The 12,169-nt window shown below is 46.1% G+C and overlaps 1 protein-coding gene across 2 annotated transcripts in view; it reads right to left on the minus strand.

Moving 5' to 3' along the window:
• Nucleotides 1-4,355: 4,355 nt before the first annotated feature.
• Nucleotides 4,356-12,169, minus strand: part of SUPT3H (SPT3 homolog, SAGA and STAGA complex component) — a 442,887-nt gene continuing 435,073 nt past the window's right edge. The window contains exon 13 of one of the 2 annotated variants that reach the window (XM_086371946.1): nucleotides 4,356-4,500. The gene's annotated coding sequence lies outside the window, so the exon portion shown is untranslated. The remainder of the gene's footprint in view (nucleotides 4,501-12,169) is intronic. The other variant, XR_015153255.1, reaches the window with a different exon arrangement.

Genomic DNA, 12,169 nt, shown 5'->3' on the forward strand with positions numbered 1-12,169 from the left:
TTATTGGTTACCATGGCATGATCTAATCCATTTCGACTAATACTAACACGTACATGTCGGAGAAGGCAATGGCACCCCACTCCAGTACTTACTGGAAAATCCCATGGACGGAGGAGCCTGGTAGGCTTCAGTCCATGGGGTTGCTAAGAGTCAGACACGACTGAGCGACTTCACTTTCACTTTTCACTTTCATGCATTGGAGAAGGAAATGGAAGCCCACTCCAGTGTTCTTGCCTGGAGAATCCCAGGGACGGGGGAGCCTGGTGGGCTGCCGTCGTAGGGTCGGAGAGAGTCAGACACGACTGAAGCGACTTAGCAGCAGCAGCAGCAGCAACACGTACATGTACTGCTTCATTGAACAAGTGCTGACTTACTATGTGCCATCCTGAGTCCAGAGGACATGGAGATTAATCAAACACAGTCCATTGCCTTTCAGGTGTGCAGTACACACACTCTCAGGGGCTCACCATTTGGTAAAGGAAACAGAGCAGAAGACACATATTTCCCGTTATCCTTCCACCTGAGACATGTCTGCAGTAGACATTAGCACTCTTCGGCACTTTTCTGACTGTATTCTGGTGATCTCTGCACATCACCCTTCCATCCAGATGCAAAGATCCTGGAGGATGGGGAGAGGTTAGAGGATGCATAGATGGGTGGATGGAATCAGAAGGAGCTGGTCTGATTGAAGAGGCATCTTCTCAGGGCCCATTCTGTATCCTTTCTCCACCCTCTATCAAACTCCACAGCAATAGGGACAGTGGTTTGGTCTTTCTCAGTTATTAGCAAGCTTGATACTATTGGGGAAATGTGTGTTGTGCGTGGCCTTATGCATTCACAGGCGACCTGTTTCCCTCCCGGCCCAGACAACAAGGAGGGGGTGGCGGGACACCCGGCCTCAGGGCCCTCACTGCAGACACTGGCCCCACACGTCCTCCCTGGGGCAGCTCCAGGGAGCCTTGACTCTCTCTTCTCTTCCTAGTTGCTTCTGACAGGATGGGAAAGTCTTTTAGGTTGGACAAGCATATCAGCATGTAATTTTTAAATATTTTGTTTGCTTCTGAACACAGTTTGAGTCCATTCACTATAACAGTATGTTCTGCGGTAGATGTTACAATAAGAACAAAATCTTGAGGGATTTTTGAGAGGCTGGTAGGATAATTTCAGGTGAGACTGAAAGAAAGTGAAAGTGTTAGTGATTTCAGTTATGTCCGACTCTTTGCGACCCCATGGACTGTATAGCCTGTCAGGCTCCTCTGTCTGTGGAATCCTCCAGGCAAGATCCCTTCTCCAGGGGATCTTCCAGACCCAGAGATCAAACCCTGGTCTCCCACATTGCAGACAGGTTCTTTACACTGTCTGAGCCACCAGGGAAGCCCTTGGGTGGGACTGGATCTCAGATAAATCGTGAAGTCTAAACCATGGTCTGCACTTTTTCTAATGGTTTCCCCAATCCATGCTGGGTGCTGGAAATGATATTGGGCGGGAGATCAGGAAGTCTGGATTCTTTTATCTAATGGTCTTTTTCATTTTTATCTAATGGTCTCCCCAGTCCATACTGAGTACTGGAAATGATACTGGGTGGGAGATCAGGAAGTCTGGATTCTTCCAGGATCCACCAGGAATTAGCTGCGCGTCACCATGTGACCCTTGACCTTGATCTCCTCCTTTGTGGGAGTCCAGGGTCATAAGTGATGCCCTCTCATGGACAGGCCCAGAAGTCTAAAGTTTTGTGATTCATAACAAGAGTAATATTTTAAATTTCAAATTGAATGTTACTTAATGACTGAGCAGATAACACAAGCATGTGGTTCAAAACAGAATAATATTGGACTTGCCTGGTGGTCCAATGGTTAAGAATCCGCCTGGCAATGCAGAGGACATGGGTTCAATTCCTGGTCCAGGATGATTCCGTATGCCATAGCCTGAGAGCCACAATTACTGAGCTTGTGTGCCCTAGAGCCCATGATCCACAACAAGAGAAGCTACCGCAAATGAGAAGCCTGTGGACCGCAATGAAGACCAGCACAGCTACACATAAACAAAGTCAATAAAATTCATCTATTAAAAAACCAGAATAATATGAAAACATATGCCGTAAGAAGCCTCATCCTACTCCATCCTTATATACCACATTCCCTTCTTCCTCATCAAGAACTGTGGAGGGTCTTAGATTTTACTCTACTTGTGAGCTAACAAGTAACTCTGCCACTTTTTTTTTAAAGACAAACCAAATTTATTTATTTATTCATTTATTTACTTGGCCACCTGGCACCCACATGGGATCCTAGTTCCCTGACCAGGGATCAAACCTGTGCCCCCTGCCTCGGAAGCAAGGAGTCTCAACCACTGGATTGCCAGGGAAGTCCCAACTCTGTCACTTTTCAATAGCAGACCTGTGACAATTGGGGGAAGGAGGCAGTGAGCCTGCTGCTCACACTGGTCCTCCACACCCCCCAGGTGGATGCTGCACACGCTGTGGGTTTGCCTCACAGTTGAGGAACCCCAATCTCTGATTCTGGGCTGAGAATAACACACCTCCCAATCTTTGCCCTGCTGGGAGACTTTATCTTAATATTATTAATATCAGATAGCAAACGAACTTCTCTGGAGAGGGACACCACCTCTATCTTCTGAGGCTATTTCTACACAAACATCTTTGAAAAAATAATTCACAACGAAACTGCATCCAACCTCTGGTCAGAAGATGTGCAGAAATTTGTCTTTCAACACCTTCACTCCAACCATCTGGGTAACGGCTCTTCCTAGTTACTTTTGTAAAAGATATTTTTGATGTGGACCATTTAAAAAGTTTATTGAATTGGTTACAGTATTGTTCCTGTTTTATGTTTTGGGTTTTTTGGCCCTGAGGCATGTGGGATCTTAGCAACTCGATCAGGGATTGAACCTGAACGCTCAGCACTGGAAGGAGAAGTCTTAACCAAGGGCCCACCAGGGAAGTCCCTCTTGCTAGTTTCTTGTGTATCTTCTCAGGGTTTCTATAGGCAACTGTAAGCAAATATGAATATGTTTTTGAAGCTTAACCTGTTTGCTGCATAAAAGCAGGTCACTGTACCCATCATTATGCACTTGGCTTTTTTTAACTTACCAATCTAAGTTTTTCCTCATTCTTTTTTACTTCTGTAGAGTAGCCACTGTATGCATATTACTTAGCCAGTCCTCTATAAATGGACATTTTTTGCTGTTTCAAACGAGGCTACAAGAGGTGATCTTGAACACATGCCATTTAGAATTAAAGAGGGGTTGACTAGTAGCCCAAATGGTCACTGTATTGTAATTTAGTTAGATATTTTTAAATTGCTCTACATAGGCATTGTTCCATCTTGTGCTTTCACCAGCTTTGTCAGTCAACAGCCAGGGCAGTCCTCTAGAGAACAATAAACAAGCAGGAAGCAATGGGGGGCAGAAGGAGAAGGGGACCACAGAGGATGAGATGGTTGGGTGGCATCATCGACTCAATGGACGTGAGTCTGAGCACACTGCCGGTGATAGTGATGGATGGGGAAGCCTGGCGTGCTGCAGCCCATGGGGTTGCAAAGAGTTGGCTGCGACTGAACAACAACAACAAGAGTTTCTCCTCCCTCTTCCAATCTTGCAGGCTTCTTCTAGTTCCCCTAATGGAAAAAGCTGAGAGGGAGCAGCTGGCAAAGCCCAGTGTCAACAAAGTGGAAGAGAGAGCTGATGACCTCAAGGCATGTTGTCAAACATTTGCCTCTTTGCCAACATGACAGGTGAGAAATGGTATCTCAATGGACGTTTCTCTTACAATGAGTGAGACTGACCACTTCTTTATGTATGTTGTAGTTACTGTTTCAGTCGCTCAGTCCTGTCCAACTCTACAGCCCCATGAATTGCATGGGGTTGTAGGACAGGCTTGAAGGACAGGCTTCCTTGTCCTTCGCCATCTCCCAAAGTTTGCTCAAATTCATGTCCATTGAGTCAATGATGCCATCCAACCATCTCATCCTCTGTCATCGCCTTCTGCTTCTGTCCTCAATCTTTCCCAGCATCAGGGGCTTTTCCAATAAATCGGCTCTTTGCATTAGGAGGCCAAAGTATTGGAGCTTCAGCTTCAGCATCAGTCCTTCCAATGAATATTCAAGGTTGATTTCCTTTAGGACTGACTGGTTGGATATCCTTGCTATCCAAGGGACTCTCAAGAGTCTTCTCCAGCAACACAGTTTGAAAGAATCAATTCTTCGGCACTTAGCCTTCTTTATACACATAGCGACTCTTTATATTCTCTTTCTGTGAATTTGCTGTTCATACTCTTTGGCCATGTTTCAGTTGAGTTGTTTCAGTTGGTAACCTCTTAGTTCAGGTAAGCATGGGTGGCTGAGCAATTCCCCACCTAGAGTATGTTCATGTCAAGAGGGAGAGGGGGACTTCTGTTGATGCAGTGGTTAAGACTTCACCTTCAAATACAGGGGGTGCAGGTTTGATCCCTGATCAGGGAGCTAGAATCCCCAAAGCCAAAACCTAAAACAGAAGCAATATTATAACAAACTCAATAAAGACTTTTAAAAATGTTACACATTAAAAAAAAAAAAATACAGGGACAGGAACTCAGGGGAATGAAACACTTCTGGGAGAATTTTGGACATGGTGAAACCCAGCCTGGGAGACCATAAAGGCCTCCAAGTGGTCCCCACTGTTCACTCTCCTAGTTCAAGACTATGTTCCTTGTGTCAACAGGACCTGACCTGGAAACTGCCTGTGACTGCCCCCTTCCCCCACTGGAGTGGTCCCTTACCACCTTGGTCTGTGGCTTGCATGGTGGTTTGCACGCCTGTGGTCTCCTAGGTGAGCCCTTCCAAGACACACGCCGGCTCCTTATTTGGATGTGAAATACAGGTGGTCTTGGCCAATGCCGCTTCCTCAACTGACTCACCAGGGTGGGAAATTCTTTCACAAAGCAGGTTTTTTTTTTTTAAACCTGGAAAGTCCTGGAGAGTTTTACTCAAATTCAGGGCTTGTGGCCTTGGAGGTGAAACACACTTTCCCAAGGGGAACAGAAACCTGCCCAAAACGGTTAAGTCACGCAACAAGCTGGGAACCCCCGGGACTACTCACAGCTGGGAACCAGGGAGGGGGCAGAGAGCCCATGAGCCTCTGAGAGTCCATGCATGTCCCTCACACAGGGACCCTCAGGCCTCCAGTCACAGCCTGCTCACTCTCCTGGAGAAGAGCTGCCCCTCACTGAGTGACCGCAGTGAGCACTATGCGTCACGGGTTCTGTTTCTCATGCCTGATGCCCCCGTGAGGTGGTGTGCTTATCCCCATTTTATGGATGAGAAATGGAGGCAGGCCCCGTAGAATCATGTGACCTGTGCAGGAAGCCTGCAGCCAGGTCCATTGCTTGGGATGAAGGCTGAGGGGTAGATGAGTGTGCTGAGGGAGGAGTGGGGTGGTGCTCAGTGAAGGAAGAGACTGGGGCCTCACTCAGGCAACCCCAGGGGACTTCCCACAGGCAGTGAGGCTTAAGTGGGGTCTGCATCAGGGAACAGGGGAGAAGATGGACAGGTGAGCCCTTGGGGTGAAGGTGAGAAACTTCCGGATGAGGTGGTCACGTACCATCTGTGTGGGGTCAGGCCTGGTGCTGCCCATGGGGGCTCCAGCACGGCCGGAATTAATGCTGCCTGGAGGGGCTCAGCACCACGCAGTTGGAACAGGAACCGAGGGGACGTGACCTCCTGACCCAGAGCTGGCCAGAGTTTCAGCCAGGGGTGGGTATCCTGAAGCCCTCTGACCTCGGGTGTGAGGAAGGGCCTTTTATTCCCATTTCATCAGTGGGGAAACTGAGGCTTTGAGAGAATAAGTTAGGCTGCCCAGGTGATGTTAATGTGGACTTTGAGCCCTTAGTCATTCTGATAGGCTGTTATTGGTCAGACCTAGATACAGCTCTGTGATCCATATATGATCTTTATCTGATGTGTCTCCCTTTATCGCACCTTACTTTCTCATTTGACAATACAAGATGCCTATTTTCCTGTATCAGTAAGTTTTAATGTTAGCATTTGGATGCATGATTTACTAACCAGTTTCCTGTCATTTCAATCAAATCCCTTATGATTATACAGTGGAAGTGAGAAATAGATTTAAGGAACTAGATCTGATAGATAGAGTGCCTGATGAACTATGGATGGAGGTTCGTGACACTGTACAGGAGACAGGGATCAAGACGATCCCCATGGAAAAGAAATGCAAAAAAGCAAAATGGCTGTCTGGGGAGGCCTTACAAATAGCTGTGAAAAGAAGAGAAGCGAAAAGCAAAGGAAAAAAGGAAAGATATAAGCATCTGAATGCAGAGTTCCAAAGAATAGCAAGGAGAGATAAGAAAGCCTTCCTCAGCAATCAATGCAAAGAAATAGAGGAAAACAACAGAATGGGAAAGACGAGAGATCTCTTCAAGAAAATTAGAGCTACCAAGGGAACATTTCATGCAAAGATGGACTCGATAAAGGACAGAAATGGTATGAACCTAACAGAAGCAGAAGACATTAAGAAGAGGTGGCAGGAATACACAGAAGAATTGTACAAAAGAGATCTTCACGACCAAGATAATCACGATGGTGTGATCACTCACCTAGAGCCAGACATCCTGGAATGTGAAGTCAAGTGGGCCTTAGAAAGCATCACTGTGAACAAAGCTAGTGGAAGTGATGGAATTCCTGAAAGGATATTTCAAATCCTGAAAGATGATGCTGTGAAAGTGCTGTACTCAATATGCCAGTAAATTTGGAAAATTCAGCAGTGGCCACAGGACTGGAAAAGGTCAGTTTTAATTTCAATCCCAAAGAAAGGCAATGCCAAAGAATGCTCAAACTACCGCACAATTGCAGTCATCTCACACGCTAGTAAAGTAATGCTCAAAATTCTCCAAGCCAGGCTTCAGCAATACGTGAACCGTGAACTTCCAGACGTTCAAGCTGGTTTTAGAAAAGGCAGAGGAACCAATATTCACTGGATCATGGAAAAAGCAAGAGAGTTCCAGAAAAACATCTATTTCTGCTTTATTGACTATTCCAAAGCCTTTGACTGTGTGGATCACAATAAACTGTGGAAAATTCTTCAAGAGCTGGGAATACCAGAACCACCTGACCTGCCTCTTGAGAAATTTGTATGCAGGTCAGGAAGCAACAGTTAGAACTGGACATGGAACAATAGACTGGTTCCAAATAGGAAAAGGAGTACGTCAAGGCTGTATACTGTCACCCTGCTTATTTAACTTCTATGCAGAGTACATCATGAGAAACGCTGGGCTGGAAGAAGCACAAGCTGGAATCAATATTGCCAGGAGAAATATCAATAACCTCAGCTATGCAGATGACACCACCCTTATGGCAGAAAGTGAAGAGGAACTGAAAAGCCTCTTGATGAAAGTGAAAGAGAGTGAAAAAGTTGGCTTAAAGCTCAACATTCAGAAAATGAAGATCATGGCATCTAGTCCCATCACTTCATGGGAAATAGATGGGGAAACAGTGGAAACAGTGTCAGACTTTATTTTTTTGGGTTCCAAAATCACTGCAGATGGTGACTGCAGCCATGAAATTAAAAGACACTTATTCCTTGGAAGGAAAGTTATGACCAACCTAGATAGCATATTGAAAAGCAGAGACATTACTTTGCCAAAGGCCCATCTAGTCAAGACTATGGTTTTTCCAGTGGTCATGTATGGATGTGAGAGTTGGACTGTGAAGAAAGCTGAGCACCGAAGAATTGATGCTTTTGAACTGTGGTGTTGGAGAAGACTCTTGAGAGTCCCTTGGACTGCAAGGAGATCCAACCAGTCCATTCTGAAGGAGATCAGCCCTGGGATTTCTTTGGAAGGACTGATGCTAAAGCTGAAACTCCAGTACTTTGTCCATCTCATTCGAAGAGCTGACTCATTGGAAAAGACTCTGATGTTGGGAGGGACTGGGGGCAGGAGGAGAAGGGGACGACAGAAGATGAGATGGCTGGATGGCATCACCGACTCAATGGACGTGAGTCTGAGTGAACTCCGGGAGTTGGTGATGGACAGGGAGGCCTGGCGTGATGCGATTCATGGGGTTGCAAAGAGTCAGACATGACTGAGCGACTAAACTGAACTGAAATTCCTGTCATTGTTTTCAACTGTTTTCTCATATAAATGAAGCTGCTGGAAACACACCTTTAGCCAAAGCCCTGTGCACATCCAGGACAATTTCTTTACAGCAGCCCTGTTCAAAGGCTTTTGATATAAACTGCCAAACTGCTGGGGTTCCCTGGTAGCTCAGTTGGTAAAGAACCCACCTGCAATGCAGAAGACCCCGGTTCGATGCCTGGGTCAGGAAGATCCCCTAGAGAAGGGATAGGCTACCCACTTCAGTATTCTTGGGCTTCCCTGGTGGCTCCTACTAGGGCTGTAACAATTTATTTTCCTGCTTCCAGAGGAACAGCTATCTTACAACATCCTAGCCCATACTAGATTTATATTTCAAAATAAGCCCAATGATTTGCTGGGTGAAAATCGGTGACTTGTTTTAACTGGGTGTATTCTACTCCCAGTGAGGTGGGACACGGTCCCATAGATCTGTGGTCTGCACTTGGGTCGGGGTAGGGGGGTTCTCTCTGAGTCCCTGTGTTTCCTACTCAAAATGTGACACCAGATACCTTCCCAGGTCAACAGAAAACTCCAAGTCCCCACATTCTAAATGCCCCCAGAAAACTCTCCTAATTAGGCCCCAGGTGGAACCACTGAAATGTTCTTTGCTTGGCCCCTCTGAATTTTCTTTGTCTTTAATACAGGATGAAGCAAATTCACTGTTTCTCTTGGGGCTTATCCACAAATTGTCACCAGGCACATAAAGTATCCGTTGCATACTCACCCGTAGGAAAGAAGGAAAAGAAAAAGAAAACGGAAAACAGGTTTTGCTCTCAAAACTCTAAGAGATTCTTGAGCAAGGACAAAGTGAATGGGGAACGTTTGGAAATGAGGTCCTTTCCTCCTTAGGGAGGGCACTCGGAATTTTCCTCCTCCTTCTCAGGAACTGGATTGTGGCCTAGGAGGTGAGGATGGAAACTGAGTTAGAGTAGAAAATGCTGGGCTCCACCTCTGCTGGCAGGCCCACTGTGGGCAGCTGCAGAAATTACTGTCCTAGGGCCCCTGCCGAATGGTCCAGGCTCCACGCTCAGTGTCTCCTAGGGCAGAGCTGGCCCTGGCGGCAGAATCCTAAAGTGGTGCTAACGTCCTCCGGCTGGAAAGGACGCAGCCTGGTGGCACAAGGGGGACAGTTCTCCCTTGACCTTCTCTCTGTGGTGGTGTTTGCCTCTCTGGAAGCTTCCACATCCATCTGGCACACATTCATCACCATGCCCTGGATGGGTCCCAGGATAGCAGGGGCACAGGCAGTGAGTTAATGGAGGGGGGACTCTCCTGCTCTGTCCCTGCCCCAGGGCTGAGCCAGCTACCCAGAGCAACGTGGGCATCTGCCAGCTGCTCTTAGTGAAGGATGTTGACAACTGATTCCATCTAGTAATATTCCTGGCTCAGCGGACAATAGTGTACAGTAGTTGAGGACGAGCTACATCACTTACTACCTGGGAGCTTTTCAGCAAGCAACTTAAACTCTCAAATCTCACTTTGTTCACTTGTAAAACGTGGATAGTAAAGATTCTCAAATTCTATGCAGGCTGGCCATCTTGGTCAGTGGTAACTTCATTCCTCCAGTTTGCCTGGATCAAAACCTTATTGATCCGGACTTCCCTGGTGGTCCAGTGGTTAACAATTCACCTTGCAATGTTAGGGGACTCGGGTTTTATCCCTAGACAGGGAACTAAGATCCCATAGGCTGTGGAGCAACTAGGCCCGCATGCCACAACCAGAGAGCCCGAGTGACGCAGCTACTGAGCTCATGCGCTACGACAAAACAGCATGCAAGATGCAACCAAGATCCTGCCTGCTGCAACTGATAGCTGACACAGCCAAATAAATAGATACATAATTTTAAAATCAGCTTAGAGACTTTATATACATATTCTAGACCCTTCTCTAGGATTCCTTATCCAATATATCAGTACTTCTTATCAATCCTCTTATCGAATGTAGCCAGGATCTGAGCATTTCCATGTCCACTGCTTCCTTTCTGGTCCAAGCCAACATCATCTCTTGCTCACATCACTTTATTAGCTTCCTAATAAGTCCCCCGTTTCTGCCCTTGGCTCCCCACACAACCAGAATGACCTCTGTTAAAGTGTAAGGTTAGCCTCTCTCTTGTGTCACTTGCTCCAGGGGAAGCCAGCTGCCATGTCAAGACGACATTTAAGCAGGCTGAGGCGAGAGCCAAGAGGTGAGGAAGGCAGACGCCTGCCAACACCCACGGAGGTGAGTCATCTTGGAGACAGGTCCTGCCATTCCAGGCACCCCTTCTAATGACTTCTACTTCTGCTAATATCCTGATAAAAACTACATGCGAGGTACTGAGCCAGAACCTCTCAGCTGAGCTCCTTCTGAATTCCTGAACCCCAGAAACTGTGTGATAATAAATGTTGGACTCATGGAAAATCAATAATTAATACTGATTTGGGGTACCTGGAAGAGGGAGCTTGCTATAACAAATATGTACAAATCTGGGCATGGCTTTGGAACCAGGAGGTGAGGAGAAGCTAGAGGACATTGATGAGAGTGTAAACAAAAGCCTGAAGTGCTTGGAACAGTCTGGATGTTGAGGAGGATACCGGTGAGAGCTTAATGGGACATGAGGAGCATGTTAGTAGAAACTGGGTGAAGGAGAATCCCTGATACGTAGAGGCAGAAGCTCAGCAACAGTGTTACATGTAGTCATCTGTAATAGAGGATGCAGCTGATGAGCTGGGCGAGTGAACCATTTCCAGCTGGAGTGATAGAAGTTTCCCTGATTCTTCCTGTTTGTACTAAAATACACAAGGAAGCAGACGCACCAGAGGAAAGATTAAACCAAAAGGAACTAAGATTTGCTGATTTAGAAGTTTCCAAGAAACTCCAGCAGGGAATTCCTGCTGTTAGGACCTGTGGTTAGGACCCCGCACTTTCATTGCTGAGGGTCCGGGTGCAATCTCTGGTCTGGAAGCTGAGATACCACAGACTGTGTGGTGTGGCCAAAACAACAACAAAAACTTCAGCATCCAAATGATTATAAAATTAAGAAATATCTTTCAACTAAAGAGCAAATTGGACTTCCCTGGTGGCTCAGACGGTAAAGAATCTTCCTGCAGTGCAGGAGACCTGGGTTCGATCTCTAGGTCAGGAAGATCCCATGGAGAAGGGAATAGCAACCTGCTCCAGTATTCTCGCCTGGAGAATTTCATGGATGGAGGAACCTGTGGGTACAGTCCACCAAGTCGCAAAGAGCTGGACAAGACTGAGCAACTAACAAAGAGCAAAGTATGCCAGAAAAGCATGGTCAAAAAACAAAGCCGTGAATGTGGCTGTAAAATCCTTTGGCAAAACTTCAGGAAAATTGACGAGAGTGCCTTAGAGTACCATTCAGCTAGACCGAAGGTGTTCTAAAGTGTTTAAGGATCTGTCTCACAGATCCTTTCCATCCAACAATGGGGCTTCTAAGCAGCTTACGTGCAAACTTACTTATTGTAATAGAAGAAGCTAGAGAAGAGCTTATCTCAAAAGGATTTGTGTGTTTGGCTTTTGTCTATGGAGAAAAACCCCAAGATCATTCATAGGAAAGCCACAAATTTTAAAGGATAATTACATTCACAAAAATATCTTCAGGTTGGACTGAAATGGACAGAGAGTACAAAATAAATAGAGGTTTGGACCTTTAAAGTTCTACTGGCAGGAAAGAAAAAAAGATAAAGCATGACTCAGAAGACAAAGTGGAGACCTCCAGAGAGTAGAACTAAGAGCCCAGACAGTAAGAACTGTGGAGAATCATTTCCTGGCAGAACTTGGACTGAATTCTTATCAGGAAAATTTCTTTATTAATTTTTTTTTTTCTTTTTGGCCATGCTGTGCATGACCAGGAATAGAACCATCACCTTCTGTATTAGAAACTCAGGATCTCAAACACTGGAAGTCCCTCAGGAAATTTTCAAAAATTTCTCCACTGGATTTCAGAATTGCTATGGGCCAGTGACTCCTCAGTACCTCCCATTTCCCCCCTTTTGAACAGGATTGCCTGTAGTTATTCCT

The sequence above is a fragment of the Bos grunniens genome, chromosome 23 (assembly GCF_055505025.1).
Source record: "Bos grunniens cultivar Pamir isolate PY7600 chromosome 23, Bosgru_T2T1.0, whole genome shotgun sequence".
NCBI lineage: Eukaryota > Metazoa > Chordata > Mammalia > Artiodactyla > Bovidae > Bos > Bos grunniens.